This window comes from Stegodyphus dumicola, chromosome 1, assembly GCF_044657685.1.
Source record: "Stegodyphus dumicola isolate Sdum_Otavi_A_Nest chromosome 1, ASM4465768v1".
In the NCBI taxonomy this organism is placed as follows: Eukaryota; Metazoa; Arthropoda; class Arachnida; order Araneae; family Eresidae; genus Stegodyphus; species Stegodyphus dumicola.
The window spans coordinates 1,566,631-1,592,318 of NC_140768.1; the positions used below are offsets into that span (position 1 = coordinate 1,566,631).

Consider the following 25,688-nt stretch of genomic DNA (forward strand, 5'->3'; position numbering starts at 1 on the left):
GTAGCAGACGATATTTCTGGCGCCCACCAGCGGCCGAGCGGTAAAGTCGCTGAACACTGGTAGTTCGGTCCGTGGTTTTAATCCCGCGAGCGGGCTGGCTGCATGGGTGTTTTCGTGGTTTTCCCCATGTGTAACGTGTATACGAGCCAGTTTCCCTTAGAAAGTCCTCCACGAAGGCATCCCTCCTCTTAGGCAGATAGCCCTAGTGTGCTTTGCCATAATTAAATACACCACACCACCATATTTCTGGCTTTATATAACAAGCTGTGTCGCTCAGACGGTATAGCGGTTAGGGGAGCCTACTACGGTACCCAAAGGCTCGGGTTCGAATCCCGGAGAAGACATGGATGTTTGTAAATGTGCAGCGTCGGTGCGGCATGGCGGCACTCTAAATATGCGGCGAGCCGAAAGTCCTCTCGTGTGGATTGGTGGAACAGGAGAGGGGTCGGGGTGCTCTCCCTCAAAACTGAGGGTGGAAAAATAAAAAGTCCAGCCTCTCCTCGGAGTGAGGTTTGTTCCATGTTCCTCTCAGGTAGTCTTTGCTCCGTGTAATATGGACAAGACAACAATAACAAGTTGTTTTCAGAAGCTTTTATACCAGAACATTCTCTTTTTTTAAAAAAAAAAAATTATTTATCGAAATCTTTCTAAAAATGTGTAAACACTCCCCCCCCAAAACTGTATATTTATCATACCATTTTTTCCTTTTGGTGCACTTTAAGTTTCGAAAGATGGTTTAATAAGTTTCAAACGTTTATCATATAAATTAATCGTGTTAGGTGTGTTTCTTCGTGTTAGGGGATTTTGCGTTATGAAAGCACGAGACATTATCATGATAATCTTGATCATCCTTCTTCTTATTATTACTATTACTGTTATTGAGAACTCTGCTAAAATGCCCCGTAGAAACCCATAAAATTTTTTTACAGGGAATTGGCGTACGGGTACCCATACAGCTCTGCGGGTACCCGTAGGCCAAATCCTGTAAAAACCCACAGACCGAAACCTGTACAACTGTACGGGTACCCGTAGGCCAAATCCCCGTAAAAACCCATAGAAAGAAACCCGTACGATTGTACGGGTACCCGTAGGCCAAATACCCGTAAAAAACCCATAAAAAGAAACCCATACGGTTGTACGGGTACCCGTAGGCCAAATACCCATAAAAACCCATAATAACCCATAAAAAAACCCGTACAATTGTACGGGTACCCGTAGGCCAAATACCCATAAAAAGAAACTCGTACGGTTGTACGGGTACCCATAGGCCAAATACCCGTAAAAACCCATAGAAAAAAACCTGCACGGTTTAACGGGTACCTGTAGGCCAAATACCATTCATTTAACGTTAGTTTGCCTCCCAACCGAGATAGTGACTCAGACTGCCGTACCGAAGGGCCCGGGTTTGAATCTCGAAGAAGTCATGGTAAATGTGTAGTGTCTGTGCGGCATGGGGTCACTCTAAATATGTGGCAAGCCGTAAGTTCTCCCGAGAGATTGATGGTAGGGGAAGAGGGGTGGGAGACCCTCGGATACATTTCCCCCCCCTCCACGGGGTGCTTTCCTTCAGAATAGGGGGGGCGGAATTGAGATCGTACTGCCACCTGTACAGTGCCCAATGCTGTTGCCAACGACAGGCGCAATCTTGTCTCCTTGCCATGATGAATTTCGTGGGCTTTTACATGTATCAGACAAACGAGATAAGTCCCAATAATCAGCCCCGCTCTCAGGGGCGTAGCTGGAGGGGGGGCAAGGGAAAACATCTGTCCAGCATCCAGGGAGCGCCGAATTGAAATAACGAATTTTTAGAATGAAATGTTTTTTATTCTTGGCAAACAAGAGAAGCGTGAGATCTTCAGTTGTTCCTTGGCGCTGAAGACCTCTGGCTCGCTTTAGATCATATTTTATATCCAACAGTGCTCGAAAACGCAGGAAAAATGTAAGAACCCAAGAAAAGTGGACATCTGTTCTACCAGATCGGCTCACTAGACATCGCTTGCTCTCTCATCGGAAAGTTCCTTATCGCTCTATCTATCAGTCGTGACCCGCCTACGTTTCACCTGGAGAACAGGTGTTGACAAAAAAAAAAAAAAAAAAAAAAAATCATTCAATTAACCTTCACGCTTCCACGAAATAATAGATAATTCTCACTTGGGAAGAAGTGATGCAGTAATTACTGTAATCATTTGCTGTTAAATAACATAAATTATGTGCAAAAACGCGTCTCTGCTGTTGCAAGAGGTACCCCTCCCGAAGACTATACTCCGAAAAACTTACAATACACGTAGTGGGTGATGAACATATAAAAGTTATTTATTTACAATAACAGATTGAGTTTACAAGTACAGACAGTTTGGAGAAATATTTATATTAAAAGCTGACTTTTATTAACTAATTTTAAATTATAAACTAACTAAAATTAAACATATTAGCATATTGATATTCGATAGTTGCTATTTTTTTAATGTAGCTCCTTAAATTGTTTTACTCATATTTTTTTCTTTGCCATTGCATATGAATTTGTGGTTAAGAGACGCAGCCTGATTACACACGGCGTGGTTCGAATCCGGATATTTGTGACAGTAATGTTATTGAGAAATCGTGAATCATAAAATCTGTCGATTGAAAGTCATCTCGGAAGGATAATGGCAAAGAAAGAGAGATACAAGACCTTCAGATTCCATTCTCGGAGTACCCTTTGTCATAACTGGGGTAGTTAGTTCTAAGTAGATAAACTGAACACTGGTAGTTTGTTCCGAGGTTCGAATCCCGCGAACGGGCTGGGCTGGCTGAATGGGCGTTTCGTGGTTTTCCCCATGTGTAACGTGTATATGAGCCAGTTTCCCTTAGAAAGTCCTCCACGAAGGCATTCCTCCCTTTAGGCAGATAGCTCTCGTGTGCTTTGCCATAATTAAATAATCCAATCCAATCCAATCCTAAGTAGATAATCTTCATGTGCATTGCCTAAATTAAATAATCTAATATAATGTCTACACATAAATTAAATATTCACAATTTAAGATGGAAGTCTACCCCCAAGTAAAAAAAGACCCTAAGGGGTGTAAAATATGATAAAATAAGGTTGTTGATGTTGCGGCGTCTATTCACATATATTATAAGGGGGCCCACCAGCGGCAGAGCGGTAACGTCGCTGAACACTGGTAGTTCGGTCCGAGGTTCGAATCCCGCGAACGGGCTGGCTGCATGGGCGTTTTAGTGGTTTTCCCCATGTGTAACGTGTATACAAGCCAGTTTCCCTTAAAAAGTCCTCCAAGAAGGCATTCCTCCCTTAAGGCAGATAGCCCTCGAGTGCTTTGCCATAATCGAATCTAATAAATCATATATTATAAGGTATTTCTCCCACTTCCCTAGCGTGCCTTCGTGGTGTAACGGTAGCACGCTGGGCCGGTATTCCAGAGGTCCGTGGTTCGATTCCCGGCGAAGGCGGTTGCTAATTTTTCATCTCTCTGGCTTCCAAAAAATCCTAATGTCTCTACAATATAGCATTAAAATCTGAAAGCCACTGTACTCAGGGCTTTTAAGTAGTACTCAGGGCTTTTAAGTAATACTATCGTGAAACAATTCAATTAAGAATTCGAAGAAGTGTAATGTAATGTAATATAGGAGTGTGCTGCAACCCTCCTGGCCGATAATAATCGACCTCATCGTTAACGCAGCACACCGAACACAGAGAAACAAAAATATAGTAAAAAGATTAAAACAAAAAATTAAAACACAGAATAAAACAGAAATAGAGCCCCCCCCCCAAAAAAAAAATGAAACCAAAATTCCCAGTATTGTTTGTTCTATTGCCAGGTTATTTTTATCTTTAGCCAAGTTTCAGTACTGGCAAAATAGAATTTGTTGCCACTTTACTTTAGGCAAATATTTTTTGCGAGGTTAGAGTGCAAGCGATGAAGTAAAATGGTGCACAGCTACGTAGTGAAAAATTGAGTATTTTCGTTATTAAATAAATGCAAAAGCTTCCCAGTTGCGTTAATTTATCACGGAGGTTATCTTTTTCTCCCGTCGGGAACTATTATTTTGAACAACTTATTTGAAATATATGACTTTATGTCTTGCGTCTTGGATTTCTGGGGTTAGTTCTGATACCAGTAGACTAGCGGCTGATCTCGGCAGCGCTTTCGATGTTAAACTTCAGTGTGAATTCAAAATCAATTTAGTTTTAATTTCGATAATTTAAGCTATAAGATATTACTCCCACTTCCCTAGCGTGCCTTCGTGGTGTAGTGGTTCTGCACGCTGGGCGGGTATTCCAGATGTCCGTGGTTCGATTCCCGGCGAAGGCGGTTGCATATTTTTCATCTCTTCAGCTTCCCAGATGTCCGTGGTTCGAATCCCGGCGAAGGCGGTTGCATATTTTTCATCTCTCCAGCTTCCAATTAACTTAATGACTCTACAAGTGGCGCCCGAACTAAAAGGGTTGTGGATGATGATTCTCCGCACCCAGGATTTGGCGACTAGGTCCCCTACAACCCTAGTCGCCCTTTAAAAAGGGGAGTATATAAGGTATTACTTCCACTTCCGTAGCGTGCCTTCGTGGTGTAACGGTAGCACGCTGGGCCGGTATTCCAGAGGTCCGTGGTTCGATTCCCGGCGAAGGCGGTTGCATATTTTTCATCTTTTCTGCTTCCAATTAACCTAATGACTCTACAAAGCAACTCAGAGGTGGTGCTATTATTATTCTAACGCGAATTATGTACTCTAGAAAAATAAAAATTATCGTCCCTTAGTTAAGGGGCAATATTTTTTATAAATCTTGTGAACAATTGTTTACGAGGTTTAGGCGAGGAACAATTGTTTCTTCCGTCCAATCGCGATAATGGTTAGCGACGCTAATTATAATACCGAAGGGCTCGAGTTCTAATCCCAGAGAAGGCATGAATGTTTGACAATGTATAGTGTCTATGCATGGGGGTCACTTTAAACATATAGAGTTTATACGGGACTCTAAATAAATATTAATCTAAATAAATTGAATATATATATATATATATATATATCTAAATAAATGAATATAAAATCTAAATAAATTGAAATAAATCTACTTCGCCGACAGCGCATAAACCACAATAGAATAAATGCATTCTTTAAAATTCACACTAGTACTTGTTTACCATAGCGACACGCTGGCGCTAGATTCACTTAACAGTATTAACAGTATTAATAATTATATAACAGTTAACTTATATATTTCTTTCATAGTGTAACTCATAATGCAGAAAATTTATATCATTTAAAGAATAGAATTATCTAATCTTTGACACATGTTCTATTCAAATACTATAATAAAGCTAGAATGATGTATAAAACAAATTAAGCAAACAAAACAAAAAAGAAACAGTTTTTCACAGACGATTGAGTATTTCTCGCTTAATTAATTCAGTTCTCACTTCAAATATCGAAAGTCCTCTTGAAAGGTTGGTGGTAGGTAGGACAAGTGAGATACGTCACAACAACAGGAACAGTTGTTTAGCTGAGACTTAAATGATTAAGGCTTTTCTTTATATTATGTATTTCATATTTTGTAAATCTTTAACGAATTTTTGATTAATAAACTGAACGATTTCAAACCGAGCAATGGCAACATTGTACGGAAAAAAAGCATTTTTATCTCCAGCGTGCGAGACTGTCAGAAATTCTGAACATATGCTGTTTTTAAATATTTTTAGCCCAAAGCGACATTAGCCCAAATGTTCTCGAAACATGCATGCGTGTGTAAATAAATAAATAAAAATGCCAATTTGATCATAATTATAAAATCTGAAAGCTTTCAGATTTTTTTTTATTATTATTTATTCATTTGCAACTTTATTCTTTGAAATTTTTAACGGTAAACTTGTCTTTGTTAGATCGTAATTCTCTTTCAATTTTTAAATAGTTTTATACTTTGAAGAGGATAGAAAAAAGGGTACTATTCCGTTTTGAGGACCGTTAAAAAATTGCAGCGAAAATGTATGCGCAAAAGCGCCAAATCTAGCAAACGCGCCCATTAAACAGCGCGCCATATTTAGCGTACGCGCTGATTTCAGATTGCGTAACTTTATATAGTTCTATATTTCTTAAGACGCCATTGAAATGCTAGTTTAATTTTTAAATCCTTTTTTGATTTTAAATCCTTTTTTGATTTTAAATCCTTTTTTGATTTTAAATCCTTTTTTTCATATCCTATGGATTTAACAATTTGGGAATTGCCCACGACGCAAAGTGTGCGATAGAATTTTGGGTAAAGTGCAGAATCACTCACTGCTTGTCGCGTTTTTAAGAATTGCACATACTCGGTATCCATGCGCACATCGACCTATTTTCACTTTAAAAAAAATCCCAGAGTTGCACAAAAATGGCGCTGCGCACCCCCTTAACTTTATCTACGTACACATCGATCTATTTTCATTTAAAAAGTAAAATAAAATTTACAAAAGTCCGATTTTTTTTACCCTTGTAAAAAGCGGTAAACAAATAAGTGAGCGATTCTGCACTTCTGAATTCCGATTCTGAATATTTTCAAAGAAAAGGCATCATTCATTATAGAAAATTACGTTTGAACAACCAACGAGATGAAATTATGGTTTAGCGATAAGTTAGTAGCAAAATAGCGATGCAGGCATCCATTTAGTTACGTTTAGCAATTTTTATATAAATTATAATAATGATCTGGAATAGTTATTTACTCTTATGCTTCCATTCAGTCATGTTTAGCCTTTTTCATATAAATTATAATAATAAAAAGTATTATATGGATTTAACAATTTGGGAATTGGCCATGAGGAAAAGTCTGCAATAGAAATTTTGGATAAATTGCAGAATCACCCACTGCTTGACGCGTTTTTAAGAATCGCACATACTCGGTATCCATGTACACATCGACTTATTTTCACTTAAAAAGTAAAAGAAAATTGACAAAAATCCAAGTGTTTTTTACCCTTGTAAAAAGTGGGCGATTCTGCACTTTAACCGAGAATTTTTTGAAAGAAAAGGCATCATTCATTACAGAAAATTACGTTTGAACAACCAACGAGATGAAATTATGATTTAGCGATAACTCGGTAGCGAAATCGCCATGTAGGCATCCATTCAGTTATGTTTAGCAATTTTTATCTAAATTATAATAATGATCTGAAATAGTTATTTACTCTTATGCTTCATGTTTAGCATTTTTTATATAAATTATAATAATAAAAAAGTATTATATGAAATTAACCTTTCATCTAAAATTCAACAAGTAACATCAATCTTTTAGATAGTTATTTACTATTATACTTCCTTTCTTGCGTTAGGGTTGCCGCAATTATTTTTGGCAGCACTGGCATCAACAATAGCTTGGCGATATTTTACGGCCCTCAAAACCGAATAGTATCGAAAAAAGAAAAGAACATCTCCTACATGAATCAGTCACTTAAACGCACTTTTTAAATTTCAGTTTCTGCAAAATGGAGTAAGAAACCCTTAAAAAGCAAACCCACGAGTAAAATGTTATAACCTTACACAAGATTATATACATCACATAAGTGTTTTCGGACACTTACATCTTAAAACATTCATTCGGTATATTCCAGATACAAAATCACATCCAACGATCCAAACTACGAGCTCTCTGCGTTCCTAAAACCACAAATAATTGACAACAATGAGGTAATTTAAGTGAAATGACTTATTTCCGGGCTTTATACAATCGACGCTATCGTTCGAATTACGTGGCGCAGTTTCCGGAGATCCAGAATTCTCCCAAGGGTCAAAGATTGCTAGAAACATCAGATACTCCAATTGGGTAAGCATTCACAGAGAAACAAATTAGAAACTGGCTGAGTGGCACAGAAGGCAATTAATTACACACGATTTCAAAAATGTGCGAGTGATACACGGGATACACGAAGGCAGTTTTGGGCAGCCAATGTGTAGGGAAATTTTCAAATAAAAATGTGCGTTTTGTGAATGCACTAGAGTCCCCCAAACTCGACTCCTATCTCGACATTCCGTATAACTCGACAACTTTTTAGGAACTTTTTTCGAGATACCAGGCCAAACACAGCAAATATCACCTACAGTACATACGTATTATTTATGCGTATGTCTTTTTTTGTTTTGTTGCAAGATTGGAAAATATTTTCGAGTACGCACTGCTCGATCTAGACGAACACTGCACGCTGATTTAAAATCTTGGTGCATTCTGTTGCGTTGCTAACTGTGATTACAGTCTTCATCCAAGTGTGGTCGTTGGAAAGATGGATAAATTACAATGCACTGCAGAGCCCTCAGATTTAAGAATAAAGCATCAGGAATGTTGCTGTCGGGGTAGGAAAGTGAAATTGCCGGACCAGATTAAAAAAAAAAGGATTGTATATCCAAAAGCATTTCAATAAATAGAATTAAAACACAAACACTTTCTTTCCTTTAACAATTTGCGCACAGTGTGTCCGGTCTGGACACACCTAAAAATTTCTTTCTGTACGCACGGAAAAATTGAATGAAAAAGGATTTATAGGTTACTATAGGTTACTCTGAACCTTCTTTATTTATAGTAGATGACAGCTCAACACAAACCAGTCCACATATTTTAGCCATGTTTAGTTTTTTAAGACCCTCATTTTTTCAAAGAAATCTTCCAGATTTTTTTAGGGTATAAAAGGAATTGTTTGAAAAGAAATTTCTATTGGCTGTATGCTAATATTCTTATTCTATATTAGTTTTAAATTTTTACCTCGAAATCTTGCCTAAAATCAAACGGCGAACCATAGGTGTGCCCAGACGAGGCTCACCGATGATCTAGGACAACGGACAGTCTGTATTCTTTGTTTCTCCACATCTCATCGGTCAGTTCATTGACAACAATGCTCGTTTCAGCACTCTTTACGAAGCTCTATTCAATCAGTGTGCCACTTTGGGCACATCCACATAATTAAAACGATAAGTGCTAGCTTCACAGAATTTTACTTGTGTACTCCTCTAGGCCTAATTAGACTGCCTACCTTTTTTTTTTTTTTTTTTTTTAAATCAAAACTGCGACTTTAAAAGGTAGCGTGCCGGAAAGGGTTAAGCAGCACTACAACATATGCCGGGTAACAGCTAGTCTCTACTTATAATAAAAGAAAGAGTCTGTGTGTCTTTTGTTCGTGCTGCGCGTAAGCTAATAGACCCATGGCTACAAAATTTGGTATATATAAGTGTATCTAGACAAGAGTCAGTGCACCTCAAAGCGATTTTTTTTTCAAAATTCGAATCAAATTTTTTTATTTTATTTTTTCGATTTTATCGCATCCTTTTGAATAATTTCATTCTTTTAAAAATGTGGTTTTGGCAACAGTTTTTCATTCAGTTGTATACTGGACTGCTGATTGAAATCCAGCACTGTTGTCATCTATACATATAATAAAATAAAGAGTCTGTGTGTCTTTCGTTTGTGCTGCGCATAGGCTAATAGACCCAAGGCTACGAAATTTGGTATACAAGTGGTTCTAGTCAAGAGCCAGTGCACCGCGAAGCGATTTTTTTTCAAAATTTGAGTCCGATTTTTTTTTTAAATTTTATCTTTTTGATTTTATAGCATCATTTTGAATAGTTTCATTCTTTTAGAAATATGGTTTTGGCAACAGTTTTTCATTCAATTGCATACTGGAGTGCTGGCTGTTGAAAATCAGCACTGTTGCCACTTGGAAAAATGGGGACAATAATTCTGCGCAGTTTTTAAATTTAATGTTTCTCTTGGATACTGGACCTTTGTTGAGAGAAGGCAACGGGAAGTTGGTTAATTTATTTATTCGGATAATTGATAGTTGTATTAAGAGATATTGCTTATTTCATTGTAATTTTGTTATATGTAATACATTTTTTGATGAATTTGTTCTGCAGAGTAAAATTCTGCGCAATTTTTAAATTTAACGTTTCATGCATTTTCCCGGTACATTTAAAAGCCAGACGAAGGCTAGCCGCGTAGCTCCTAGTACTGAAAAAATACAAATGTGAAACCTTTCACATTCGCCGTTCTACCATTTAGTACCCGTCTTTAACGAGAGAAACTTGTGGAATTATGACAATAATCGTATCAACAGTACTACAGAAATATAAATAGAGAAAACTAATCGATAAGGCTTGTTTGTAAAAGAAATATGAAACATGCATAACTACTATGAAATAAATTAATCGATATTATTCATTTGTTGCGTAAGTTGCTCGATATCGATTCATTCACAATTTTCGACTCGTATTTCTCTCGGCACACGTTTGCTGTTTATTAGCTTTTTCTTCTTGTCTTATTTGACATTTGAGATTTCAAGAACTCAGGTTTAATACTAATATCTCCGATGAAATTTCAATTCAGTTTAATTTTTTTATTATGGTAATGGTTTTAACTTAATTTTCTTCTGTTTTAAATGTTCTTAACATGGCAACGCTAATGCACAGCGTCACGAACTAGTAGTAAAGTTAAGTACCAAAGTGACCTTGAGGCTTAAAGGTCAGCTTGAAAATGTACACACTGCTCACCATCATTCATATGTCACGAAATATATTCACAAAAATGCAATTTTTCCTTAAACGCATAAATCTCAGCAAAAGAAAACGCCAATTCATTAAGGAAAATCGAATGTTTTGCAGTAAAGAAAGGTAAAAACTTTTGAAAGTTTATTAATTAAAAAAATATTCGCAGTTTCTTTTGTTGTATCTTTTCTCCCCCTTTATATGCGAATGCAACCTAGAATCTGAATGACACAAAACAATTAAGACCTTTTTCGCAAGTTAATAAATTAAATTTTCATAACATTATAAATTGGATTTCTCAAAAATCAAATGTATATTACATAATATCGATTAAATAGATTATTAAAATCTAAAATAAGGATTTAACTTGTTAAGAAGCGGCATTTGTTGCTTTTGAATTGCTCACCTTTTAAGCCACTTTTTCTCGGATAAACGAGTGGAGCTTCTACTATTAACTCACACTCTCCATATATATTCTTCAGATTTTCAGTCGTTAATAATATACTTTTTATTCATCCACTCAAGTTCAAATACATTTTTTAAAACTTGTAGTGGATGACACTTGATGTTAATACCGTTTTTTCACATATTAAAAATTGAAAAAAAATTTAATTAAAAGAATGTTTTTTAGATTTAAAAAAAAATTAATTTGTATTTTTTTATTATTTATTTATTTATTTTTTTGAAAATTTTTCTTTGTTGACCTAAGTATAGGAGTTGACTTTAAAAATTTTTTATTTAATTAATTATTAATTAATTAATTTTAAATCGTTAATACTTTTTATTTATCCACTCAAGTTCAAATACATTTTTTAAATTTGTAGTAGATAACACTTGATGCTAATACAGTTTTTTCACATATTAAAATTAAAATTTTTTAATTAATTAATTTAATTACACACTTGATGTTAATACAGTTTTTTGCACATATTAAAAATTTAAATTTTTTTAACCTAAGTGGGAATTTAAAAAACAAATTTATTTAATTAATTATTAATTATTTTTAAATCGTTAATACTTTTTATTCATCCATCCACTTAAGTTCAAATACATTTTTTTAAACTTGTAGTGGATGACACTTGATGTTAATACAGTTTTTTCACATATGGTGCTTTGTCCCTGAAGGACTATTGTTTTCGTTTTGCGATTTTGCGTTTTTGCCTTGAATCACTATAAATGTCCGTTTCACTTTTCAAACTGTTGCCACCTAATGTTTAGAGTCCTACATTATATTTGAAGAAATTAAATAATGAAAAATCTGCATAAATGTATGTATATTTCTCGCATTGTGATAAAACAACGGTACATAGAGCCATCGAATTTTGAATGACGTAATCCTCCTACGAATATGGGCATGTGAAAGCCCAGATCTGAAATTTGGAATTTCTTTTATTATCGATTTCATACTTTGTAAAACTTTAACGAATTTTTGAGTAACAAAATCAACGATTTGAAAGCGAGCAATGGCAACAATCTACAGGGGGGGGGGTGACCTTTTTATAACTGTGTATCGGAAATTCTAAAGACAGGCTCATTTTAAAATTATTTTGCGACATTGCTATTGAACTCAAATTTATGGTTTAAGTGCGAATATGATACTATTTAATAAATAAAGGAAACACACAAAACGTTAAAAAAACGCCTCTTTTGACGGAATTTAAAATTTGAAACATTTCAGATTTTTTTTTTAAATTTTTCTTTGTTGACCTAAGTGAGAATTATTGACTTTAAAAAGATTTTTTTTATATTACTTGTTTTAGTTAAATACAGAAATAAATACGTAAAACCTTGATAAACAAAATTACGTTTCTATTTATTAAGGGGTTGCATAAAAATAGCAGCACGACCCTTAAATTATTAGTTGTAGAGCTACGGTTCCGGTTTTAAAATATGAATGAACTAATATATTATTTCACATTGCAGTAATTTTGGCCGTGCAACACATTTCAGTAAACTCGCACGAAATTAAAAAAAATTTTTATTGGTCGCATAGGGAAAAAAGAATGTTTATATTGTCCAATTCGGCAAAAAATTTTAAAAAAATCCTCATGTGATAAAATTAGCTTATATAACATTACGCATTATATTAAATTTTATGAAAGGTATTAAGGGTGTTAACTATTATGACGCAAATTTCAGAAAAGTGTATTTTTATTGAGGAAAGATTAATTTAAAAGCATGGATTTCAAGTTATCATATGTAGAAATGTTGAAATTGACATTTTTTTTTTTTTTTTTTTTATCTCAGGAGATCTGGCGTCCTCCAGTGTTTCTTCGGTTCTAAACTGCTTTAAGTAAGGACTCCAAAAATTTCCCCTAAGGTTAATTTTGCCCATTTCGGAAAATTTCCCTCGTCCCTAACAGAGTTTTAGTAATTAAGACACAATAACACGTCGAACAAATACTAATTCAGAAGTTAAACAACAAAAATGAGCGTTATATTTTCAAAATTTTCACAGGACTAGTTTCGATGGTTTTACCGAACCACCATCCTCAGCTGCAAAACCGCAAATGAACACGATCATTATTTCCTATCTTGTTTATTTGCGGTTTTGCACCTGAGGATGGTGGTTCGGTAAAACCATCGAAAATAGTCCTGTGAAAATTTTGAAAATATAACGCTGATTTTTGTTGTTTGACTTCTGTATTAGCTTTTTAGTAACTTAAGAGCTTACAAATCGGAATTTAAAAACAACATAAAAAGTTGAAATATTTGTTTCTAAGTACAAATTTCTCATCCTCTTACTAAAAAGTGTCTCGTGACCAAAATGATTGTTTGTAAGCCGATTTTATTTGATTCATTTCTTAAACTGGAATTAAAGGTTCCGCATTGACCTTCCAAGACGTATTTCATGTTATCGTACCAAACAGTTTATGAATTAATTTTTTTTAATGGAAGATCTTTAAAGAGGGAGGAAATCTGAAAGGTTTGTAGAGACATTAGGTATTATTTGGAAGCATGAGAGATGAGAAATGAGCAACGCATTCGACGGGACTCGAATCATGGGCCTCTCGAATACGCGCCGAGCGTGCTGACTACTACGCTACGAAGGCATGCTAAGAAGGCTGGAGAAATACCTTATATACCCCACCTTTCAAAGGGCGATTGGGGATTTAGGGGACCCTATCGCCAAATTCCTAAGAATCCTCATTCACCACCTTTTAGTTCGGGCGCCATTGTAGAGACTTGGGTTTATTTCGAAGCAGGAGAGATGAAAAATAAGCAAAGCCTTCGCCGGGACTCGAACCACGGGCCTCTCGAATACGCGCCGAGCGTGCTGACCACTACACTACGAAGGCATGCTATGAAGGCTGGAGAAATACCTTATATACTCCCCCGCTTAAAAGGCGACTGGGGATTAGGCGACCCAATCGCCAAATCCTGGGGCAGAGAATCATCATCCAACACCGTTTTTAGTTCGGACGCCACTGTAGAGAGACATAAGGTATTTTTTGGAAGCAGGAGAGATGAACTATGAGCAACGCCTTCGCCGGGACACGAACATGCGAGAAGCGTGCTGACCACTACGAAGGCTTGTTAAAAAGGCGGGGAGGGTATACTTTATATATATATATATAAGATATACCCTTCTCGCCTGAAACCTATATACCTATATACTTATTTAAGAACATCTTCAAAAAGAAAGAAACAGAAACGGGATTAAGAAATTGTGAGGTCTTATTAATGGCTAGACACCCAATTTAAAAAAAAAAAAATTCTTTAATTAATTCAAATACGGACATGGGAATAAATAACAGGAATCTCAGCGATGAGTAAAACGCGTACATGAACTTGTAAAAACAGAAGGCGAAACATTCTCTTTTGCAGAAGAAAATGTGTGTGTGTGGGGGGGAAGTAGCCTCACAAAATAAGAGACCTGAGTAAAGATAAGATACATGGAAGTACAGAACAGAGGCATTGAATTTAATAAGTATATAGGTTTCAGATTTTTACGGTCGTCTAAAAGGTTTTGTTAAGGTTTTTTACGCTCTGGTTGAGCTGCAGAGGCTGCGATGTATTGGCATATATTTAGAATTCCCGACGCTGCGTTGTGTATTGGCGTACATTTTTCTGTTTTCTTTTCAGTCTTTTCTCAAGTCATTATATCAATACTCAGTTTTCTTACTAAAATGGTTTTACAAAACTTTTTTTTTATTATTAACATTTTGTGTGTTTACTTTATTTACTAACTATCATGTGCTTGGCGCTTACACTACATAAAATTCGATTCAACAGCAAAATAATCAAAAAATATTTAAAAACAGCATATCTTTAGAATTTCGATAGAGAGGTTCGCGCGCTTAAGATAAAACGTCTTATTCCGTGCAGCGTTGGCGCTGCTCGCTCTGAAATCGTTGAGTTTGTTAATCAAAAAATTATTAAAATCTTACAAAATCTAAAATAGGTAACAAAACAAATTCGAAATTCGGCCTTTCGGGTGGACACGTGTCGGTGGAGGGTTAGGTAATTTAAAATTTGATGGCTCCAGTACCGTCGTTTTTTCACAATGCGGAAAATACCCAAACATTAATGCAGATTCTTCATTATTTAATTTCTTTAAGTATCATACAGTGGGATAATATTTCGTGGCAACAATTTGAAAAATGATAAAGCCGTTTATAGTGATTCGACGCAAAATGCCGTTTGGAGACTAATAACCCATCTGAGCGAACGACCAGCTGGGCTTTAAGAAAAGAAAGAAAGAAAGGTTTCACATTTTAAATTACGTCCAAAGCGACGTTTTTTTTTAACATTTTGTCTATTATCTTTACTCAACAAATCTACTCAACAAATTACTTATTATCAATACTCAACAAAGTTGCATACAGAAAATATTAACAGCCAACTTCAAAATACATTTAATCCTAACTTCAGCACAATAATATAATTTAATAATAATGATAATAAAATAAAAATCTGAAAGATTTCAGATTTTACATTACGCCCAAAGGGGCGTTTTTTAATGTTTTGTGTATTACCTTTATTCATTAAATATCACGTTCTTCCCACTTAAACCATATAATTCAGTTCAAGAGCAATATCGCAAAATAGTTTTAAATTGAGCATATCTTTAGAATTTCTGATACACAGTCTCGCGCACTGGAGATAAAAATGTTTTTTTTCTGTACAACGTTGCCATTGATCGCTTTGAAATCCTTGAGTTTGTTAATCAAAAATTCGTTAAAGTTTTACAAAACATGAAATCGATAATAAAACAAATTCCAAATTTCAGATCTGGGCTTTCACATGCCCATATTCGTAGGAGGATTACGTCATTCAAAATTCGATGGCTCTATGTACCGTTGTTTTATCACAATGCGAGAAACATACTTACATTTATGCAGATTCTTCATTATTTAATTTCTTCAAATATAAGACAGGACGATAATATTGGGGGGGGGGAGGCAACAGTTTGAAAAGTGAAACGGACATTCAGAGTGATTCGACGCAAAATCGAAAAACGAAAACAATAGTCTCTCAGGGGGAAAGCCCCTTTGAACTAAAAAAAGAAGATAATTAATGGTCTACTACATGGCGCAAACACTGAGTTAGCATCATACGTAAAATTCAGCCGCAGAAAAGGCAAAAAGTTATATAATAATACATAAATATTCATAATCATGAACAGATAATTAAATAAATAAATAATATACATAATTACATATGTAAAAGGTTTCATAACATTTCGCGAGCCCTAAAAATTTTCTTCTGATCCACTGCTGAGTGTGACCTTATACTTTGCCAGCCATTGGTCTAGATCAGCGGGTCTCAACCTTCTAACTAACGCGTACCTCTCTAAACAAAAATTGAAAAACTTTAGTACCACCATTACAATTTATAATGGTTATTTTTCAATTTCTCAATTGAAATATTAATAAAATGTATATATTTCGCCATTTGCACAACCTATTCGCTATATGAATTAATATGCACACATTTAAAAAGTATTAGATTAAACGTTGGTTACCGTTTTAATTATCAAAATTTACGTTATAATGCTTTAGTTTTAAAATTTAGGCCTGTTTAAGAGAGATCAATTTCTTAATGTCTGCTCTTAATTTCATTAAGAATTAATTGTTATAATAAATTAGGATGCACTTTTAATTTTGTTCTGTATGTATTTTTTAAGTATACAACATAGAAGGAAATCTATATTCACACAAATAAATTGTGCAAAAAGCAATAAAAATTTGATAGCTGTATTTGAAATGCCATTAAACTTTTTTGTTTTCGGTTTAGCCAAACGTAAAAAAGCGGGCTTTTTTTTTTCGGGGGGGGATATCTTCAGTTAAAGTTCGATCACAGGAAATTTCCATCAATTGTTCTTTTTCTTCAGGAGACTTTTTAAATTTAATTGTTAAAAATACTTTCCTTCTTTGCGTACCACCGACTGAGAATCGCTAGTCTAGACGTTAATCTTTATATATATATAAGCGGCTAAAGTGTTTGTCGCCGATAGTTTATTGTTGCCACTCGGAAAAATGAGAGCGGAAATTAACGTTTCCGCAGTTTTTAATTAATATTTCAAACGATCAAAGTCGTGCGAAAATGAGAATGGTATCGATGGATTCGGAGAATTTTTTGGAATTCGAGGATACGAGTCACGAATTTCAACTCGGCGCCGTTGCGTACATATTCGAGAAAAGAGAATTTGGCACGAAGCCAAATCCCTCTAATAGGGAAAACCCAAGAAAGAAAGTGGAAAATGTAGGGAAAACGTAGGGGAAAATTAGTTTTTAATTAATATCTCGGCTAATTAAAGTCCTAAAAAGACGCGAATGGTCAAAATGGCGTGCCACGGACCGGTGGAATCAGTGTGCATCGCTAAGCACGACAGCCAGCAGTTTCGGAGGACATGATGTTAATTCACCCCATATATATATGCGGCTTAAATGTCTGTTTATCGCCGATAGTTTATTCGTTGCTTGCGTAGCTGTACTACCCAATGGGGTGAAGTTGCCACGGCACAGGGTTGCCGTTTCAATTGAGACGTAGAGAATTTTCTGTAAAATTATCTCTGCTATGACCATCAATAAGTCTCAGAGCCAAACGCTTAAGCGTGTTGGCATTTTTTTACCTGAGCCTGCATTTAGACACGGTCAACTTTATGTTGCCTGTTCAAGAGTTTGCGAAAGAACGGATGTAAAATTTAAAATATCGGACGATCCTCTACAAGGCGACCTGATCTACACAAGAAATGTTGTGTACAAAGAGATCTTTGACATGTGAATTAACATTTCATTATTTAAGTCACCTTTATTGATTGAGCTAGCGGTGGCTCATAAGAAATGTACCGCCAGTGGTTTCCTTCATTGCACTCTACTTTAAGTAATTAAGCAAGTAGAAGGGGGAAACCTCGTAGGGCAGTAAGCAAATGGGAGTTCTCGCCGCCTGCCCTGGGTAATTCAGTTTAAATTAGCAGACATCTTTGAGCGAATCATTTTAATTACAATTTATAATATCTAGAACAGCGGTCATTTCGTATGACCGCCGGGCTTTCTAGTATGAAATAATAATTTTTTTTTTTTTAATAATGAAATTCAAGACGGCCCCGAACCTATGCGTTGGAAAATCATGCGATCTATATATCTTAGAAACTATGTATGCTGTTTCGATGGTGAAAAGACCAGACATGATCTACTATGATCTACTCGATAAGATTTACAAAAGTTACTAGAAATGCCCTCCTTTGTTTACAAATTTCTATCGGAAAAACTATAGCCTAAAAGAAAATTAAAAAATTACGACACCATCATAAAAGCGATAATATCTAACACAGGCTTAAAATTAGGCAATCAAATTTATTGCTTAGTCATTAACTGATAATTTTCGAACGTTAATAAAGTTTATTTGTTTAGAATTCGTTCTTCTTTCCGATTACTTTCGTTTTTATAACGACCAGAAAAAATTCTGTCAACATATTATATTCGTTTATTCTATGACTGATTATTCAGAGATTTTCACATTATTAGTAAAAATCTTTTTTTTTTTTTTTTTTGACGACTTTGTAAAATTTTATTTTCATGTCTTAAGCTTTAGTCATTTGTTTTAACGTCTAATATATTTTTTAAGGATTTCCGAGGGAACAAGGTATATCTGATCTAGGAAATCTGGCAACGATTCGATAGTCGCTGACAAGCTTTTTAACCATATTATTTTCTTTGTTATAGTATAGACTTTGTTTTCACGTAACCAAAGTCTGTGTAACAAATTGCGGTACTCTTCTGTTTTGAGGGCCGTAAAAAAATTGCAGCGAAAATGTATGCGCAAAAGCGCCAAATCTAGCAAACGCGCCCATTTAACAGCGCGCTACATCTAGCGTACGCGTTGGTTTCAGATTGCGTAAGTTTATATAGTTCTATAATTCTTAAGACGCCATTGAAATGCTAGTTTAATATCCTTTTTTCATATCCTATGGATTTAACAATATGGGAATTGCCCACGACGGAAAGTGTGCAATAGAATTTTGGGTAAAGTGCAGAATCACTCACTGCTTGTCGCGTTTTTAAGAATTGCACATACTCGGTATCCATGTGCACATCGACCTATTTTCACTTTAAAAAAAAAATCCCAGAGTTGCACAAAAATGGCGCTGCGCACCTTCTTAACTTTATCTATGTACACATCGATCTATTTTCATTTAAAAAGTAAAATAAAATTTACAAAATTCCAATTTTTTTTACCCTTGTAAAAAGAGGTAAACAAATAAGTGAGCGATTCTGCACTTCTGAATTCCGATTCTGAATATTTTCAAAGAAAAGGCATCATTCATTATAGAAAATTACGTTTGAACAACGAACGAGATGAAATTATGCTTTAGCGATAAGTCGGTAGCGAAATAGCGATGCAGGCATCCATTCAGTTAGGTTTAGCAATTTTTATATAAATTATAATAATGATCTGGAATAGTTATTTACTCTTATGCTTCCATTCAGTCATGTTTAGCCTTTTTCATATAAATTATAATAATAAAAAAGTATTATATCAAATTAACCTTTGATCTAAATTGAAACATCAATCTTAGATAGTTATTTACTATTATACTTCCTTTCTTGCCGCAATTATTTTTGGCAGCATTGGCAGCAACAATAGTTTGGCGATTTTTTACGGCCCTCGAAACCGAATAGTACCCAAATTGCATTAGATAAAGAAATCGCTCAAAACAACGGATTTCTTTCAAAAATTTATTTCGGTATTTGCTTTTTATTACTTCCTTGTACGAAATAAAGGGTGTACTGTAATCGAGAAAAATTTAGGGTAGCATATTTGAATGGAAATATCCATTCTGACCGCTCTAGAATAGACGATTCGAGACTATTTTTTTTACGTAATTTTTACGTGATTTTTTGCGTGATTTTAGACGGTATTTTTACGTGATATCTGTACGTACGGACAAAATAAAGGACTCTTTTTTTTTTTTTTTTTTTTCAAAACGGATTGTAAAATGGATTTAAGATGAATTTTAAAAACGGATTTTTTTTTTCATGACTTACGTATGTACGTACGTTTAGTTCAAAAACGATTAGCCGTAGAAAGCTGAAACCTAAAACGAACCGGAAAACCTAAAACATAGTATACGACAAAAGCAATATTGACTTTTCAAGTTGCTATTGTTGCTATGAGGAGGATTATTGAATTCCCTTTCCCAATCATACAGCTAGTTAGCAGTCGATGCTTTTTTTAAAGGGAACACTCGGCCCAAAAGACACCAGCAGTGGGAGAAAAAGAAGGAAAAGGAGGAAAAGAATTTGTCAGGATCCATCAGTCCAAAGAGGGAATTTGCTCAGTGGCATTTTGCGTTGACACTATAAACGGCGAATCACTTTTCAAATTGTTGCCACCGAATATTATCGCCCTGTGTTACATTTAAAGAATTTAAATAGCAATGAAGAATTTGCATGAATGTATGCATGTATCAAAAATATGTGTATAAAATCCATTTTCAAACTGTTCAGTGTATATGAAAAATAACTATAAAAATTCTACTTGCAAATAAGATTTAAATTCTAGTTAATTGACAACTTTCTTTAGATTACTTGTAGTAAAGTCATTAGTTTTTGGGCCATAACGGGCAATTTGCTCAGAAGGGTTATTAATTTCGGTTTCGCACTTTGCGTTGAAAACTTTAAATGTCCGTTTCACTTTTCAAATTATTGCCACCAAGTATTATCACCCTGTGCTATATTTAAAGAAATTAAATAATGAAGAATCTGCATCAATGTATGTATGTTTCTTGCATTGTGATAAAACAACGGTACCTAGAGCCATCTAATTTTGAATAACGTACGTCTCCACCCGAATATGGGCATGTGGAAGCCCAGTTTTGGAATCTGTTTTATTACCTCTTTGTAAAGCATTTATGAGTTTTTGATTAAGAAATTCAACGATTTCAAAGAGAGCTATGGCAACTACAAAAAAAAAAAAAAAAAAAAAAAAAAAAAATTATCTCCAGCACGCGAGACTGTATCGGAAATTATAAACATATGCTCTTTCTATATTATTTTGGGATATTACTGTCTAATTGAATTTTATTATTGAAATGCGAAGAACCATAAAATAAGACGACGATATTTAATAAATAAAGGTAACACAGAAAACGTTAAAAAAAGCTCCTTTGGGTGCAATATAAAATCTGAAAACTTTAACATTTTTTCTTTTTACTATTTTCGTTTTAAAATTAAAAATTTAAAATAAAAAAAAAGAACACACTTTGAGAAAACAAAAGAGTATATATATATATATATATATATATTATTGCTTCGTTTAAATAAAAACACATAACAAAATAAAACTTTAAAAGACTTTTAGTGAAAATGGCCCACTAATTACGGTGATAAAATCACCTGGTACATAACTGGTTGAAGAAGATTAATACGAAAGTTGTCAGAAATATTTTTTGTCGAAAGCAGTAATAATTTTATTTCTGTTTAAATAAATCATAAAAAGGAAAATTCGAGAAGGATAAATAGTATATGTATTCAATTAGGTATGCATAATTTGTTATATAGTACATACTGGGAAAGCACAAGTCAATATTCGACAGTTACATTTGCTACTAAGTTTCTGCCACCATTTTAACGAACTGTTACCCTTCATTTAAAATTAATAAACCAAGCAAAATTGAAGCAATGGATTTTCCATGCATCTCTAAAATTCAGCCCCAATTACGATAATTAAAACCAACGTAATTGCTCTTGACAAATCTTAGGTACAGAAAATTCAAATAGGAAACTGAGAGGAATATTCCGATATCTGAAACAGCGCAGATAAATAAAATGTACATTAAATGTAGTTAGTACATTACCTCTCTCTGTAGGGGAACTCTCTCGTACACAGAGGCTGCGGACACTTCGACAGTCGAATCGCCGGCCAGTTCTGCTTTTGCCTTTGCGGAATTCGATTCGTGTTTCTGCCGCTGGGCGTCGCTGCCTTCTGACCCGAACACGTGATTTGCTTTGGAATGGTTCATTGCGAGACACGGAATGGGTTGAAGGGCATTTGCACGAGAAATGTCCGTTTACATTCCTCTCCCACACTCTTTTCGAACCTTCTTGAAATACATGTATTAAAAATAAATAGAATAAAAAAAATAAAAGAAGAAAGAAAGGGGTCAAAGAATAAAATTTTGTAACCATTTTTTAATAAACGCAATCGAATAGCGGAATGTATTAATTTAGAGAATGAGGCTTTATATTGTTTCTAATTTTTTTTTTTTTTTTTTTTTTTTTTTTAACTTTCGTATTGTTCTATTGAAGATAAACTTAAGTATTAAAGTTATCAAAGATTCTGTTCCAATGAATATTTAAAGACAAAAATTAGAAACCGTTTCTTAAGAATCCACTCACAAATAATATAATATAATAATAATTTTAAAATTAAAAAAAAATGAAAGCTTTCCTCGAATTATTTCCTATTTCCTATTACGCCTGAAGGAATCGGAAATAGGAAATAATTATAATAATATTATAAAGCTTATATTATTATAATTATTTCCTATTTATATTATAAAGCTTATTAATATGAAAGCCTATTACGCCCGAAAGGGCTTTTTTTTTAACGTTTTCTGTGTTACCTTTATTTCTTAAATATCATGTTCTTCGCTCTTAAACCATAAAATTCAATTGAACGACATGTCACAAAATATTTAAGGGGACTCATACACCTTAAAACCCATAAGATGTTCGAATAGGTGACTATTGCAAGCAATTACTATTAACTTTTTACAGCTGACTACATAATATAGCTGCTTTCTGAAATAGTCATCAGAACGTTTGTGTTGCCACAAATATTTTTATAATTTAATCCGCTTTGGGACAACATTTTTCGCCCTTTTTCCAACTTGCGCGCCCAGTTTAAAACATTCTGTTTCATAATTTAATTCCATATTGCATATATAGCTTTTATAACGTCTGGAAACTACCGTGAACCTAAAATTCTAAAAATGTCATGTTAAATTTTTATTTTATTTTCAATTGTGTTTATAAAATGTATTTTATTAAAAAAATTTGTAATGTTTTCGTCCATAAAATTTTTCAATATTAAAATATTCATCAGATTGTTAGTTAAGTTAGAGAATAGTGCCCATATAAACAATTCCATCCAATTTCAAGTCTGTATGTACCATTAGCTATTTTTAAAATATCACGCGCACAAGGCGGCAAAATGGCGAAATATTTTGTCACAAAGAGGATTAAATTACAAAAATATTTGTGGCAACACAAACTTTCTGGTTACTAGTTTCCAAAGCAGCTATATTATGTAGTCAGCAGTAAAAAAGTTGGAAGTAATTGCTTTTAAAATAAATAAAATATACCAATTCTTGCAACAGTCACATATTCGAAGATTATGAGGGGTTTAAGGTGTATGAGTCCCCTTAAAACAGCATATCTAAAATTTCTGATACATACTTTTGCGCGCTGCAGATAATTTCTTTTTTTTCGTACAGTCTTGCCATTGCTAGCTTTGAAAATTGTTGAGTTTGTTAATGAAAATTTCGTAAAAGGGGTTACAAAATATGAAATCAATAATAAAAGAGAAAAGAAGTAGCCAACGAGTTGAGTAGTAAGTACGCTTGTACAAAAAGAATAAATTAGCGCATTGGATTTTTCCTCTTAGATATACATACAATATCACAATATCATACAATATCACGCAGTAGTTACATTTTAAGCTACTAAAACATCAAGTCAAACGCAAACCAAAGTTCAGGAAAAACTTATCCGATCTCACTGCAAATTCGCTACAGTCAACAAAACAGTTATGTAAACAACTGAACTGAGATATTTCTCTCCGGCGTTTTAAAACTTTTCAATCGTGCACCAGAAGGTTCAGGTAATTTCCGTTTTCTCGAGATTTCTGGAAAGCAAAAGATTAGAATTACGATCACAGCTAACACAGTACTCAGTTACATTTATTCAGTTTAAATATACTCGTAAATTACTAGATATCTATTATTAAAAGCGCGTGCTCCAGTATTTTTACTTTTTTGGCTTAGCTTCTCTTAAAACTCGTCACGGGGAAATAAACGATTACACGTTAGCATTACACGGAAATAAAACGATTTTAATTACAATTCTACTAAAACTTGCTAACCAAATACAAAATTAGGAACAATATATTCGTTATTCGCTCCACATCTACGTGTCATATATTCATCTGTATTATAGCTCTTATGTATTGCTGAGATGTTTACTTACTTCTGAAAGCCTCATGACCTATCTCGCGGAACAAGAGAGGTTTTGCATTTCTTTCTTAAATAACAATTACAACAATAAACTAATAATGGTTATAAAAAGGTAAAAGTAGTTGTGTCAGGAGGATTGAGTCCAAGAGCAGGCAGATAAACCGCGAGTTTCAGCGGCAACAGAAAAAAATCTTAACAAACTCTCTGATGGGAAGTTACAATCAAAATCCTTTCAGACTTTTTATTTTTTTTTTTTAATAGTACGTTCTTGTTTTGAGTGTTGTGCTATTTTACATAGCCAATTAGACTTGTCTCCAAAAGAAATTGCTTCAAAATTCAGTTAAAATATTAACTGTCAGTGTTTTATTTATTATAACACATTTTATTCTCCTTTCCTGCAATTTTAACTGCACTCGCGATAACCGTCAATGGACTAAACTGCGATATATATAAAAATGTAAAAAAATATAAAAATATTACCAGTCTTAATACAGATGTCAAACATTTTTGCTTCGAAAACAGCAGTCAACCTAGCAGGCATGTTGTTGTTTCAAGGCGAAAATATTTCAAACATCAATTGCCATCAGAAGAATATTCTCTCATAAATTTCAAGTTACAAAATATTGAATATAATAAAAATAACCTTAAGGACCCTCTTCTCCAAAGGCAGATGCGATCATTTAAATGTTACAACATTATATTTGCAACTGTAACATTTACAATTATGGAATAGCGGGCCGCAGGCGGCACGTGGCAAAATGGCTGGTCTCGAATGACACGTCGGCCCCCGAAGCAAAATTATTCTGCCCACGAATATATGCTTTGTCGAATATATGTTGGCGAAAATATTTCAAACATGTGACATCAGTTGCCACCAGAAGAATACTCTCTCATAAATTTTAAGTTAAAAATATTGAACATAATAAAAATAACCTTAAGAACCCTCTTCTCCAAAGCCAGATATTTATCATTTAAATATTACAATATTATCATTTACAATATTACAACTACTACAATATCATTTGCAATTATGGAATGGAGGGCCGCGGGCGGTACGTGGAAAAAGGGCAGGTCTCGAAGCAAAATTATTCTGCCCACGAATATATGTTTCGTCTTATTGCTCCTCATCATGCTGCTCCTCTTCCTGCTGCTCCTCCTCAGGCTTCTCCTCCTGCTGCGAGGAGCAGCCGGAAAAGGAGTAGCCGGACGAGGAGCAGCCGGAGGAGAAGCAGCAGGAGGAAGAGCAGCAGGAGCAAGTTTTAGTTTTCTGGTGCTCCTGCAGCCTGAGGAGAAGGAGCAGCCTGAGGAGGAGCAGCAGGAGGAGGAAGAGGAGGAGCAGGAGCAAGTTTTAGTTTCCTGCTGCTCCTGCAGCCGGAGGAGGAGCAGCCGGAGGAGGAGCAGCCGGAGGAAGAGCAGCAGGAGAAGGAGCAGTCTGAGGAGGATCAGCAGGAGGAGGAGCAGCAAGAGCAGGAGCAGGAAGAGGAGGAGCAGAAGGCGATAGCTGTAGCAT

The 25,688-nt window shown here is 34.7% G+C and overlaps 1 protein-coding gene across 1 annotated transcript in view; it reads right to left on the bottom strand.

Annotated features, from left to right (window-relative positions):
* LOC118196195 (dystroglycan 1-like) overlaps positions 1-21,926 on the bottom strand; it is a 139,747-nt gene extending 117,821 nt beyond the window's left edge. Inside the window, exon 1 of the mRNA XM_085812280.1 lies at positions 21,800-21,926. The gene's annotated coding sequence lies outside the window, so the exon portion shown is untranslated. The remainder of the gene's footprint in view (positions 1-21,799) is intronic.
* Between the last annotated feature and the right edge of the window lie 3,762 nt (positions 21,927-25,688).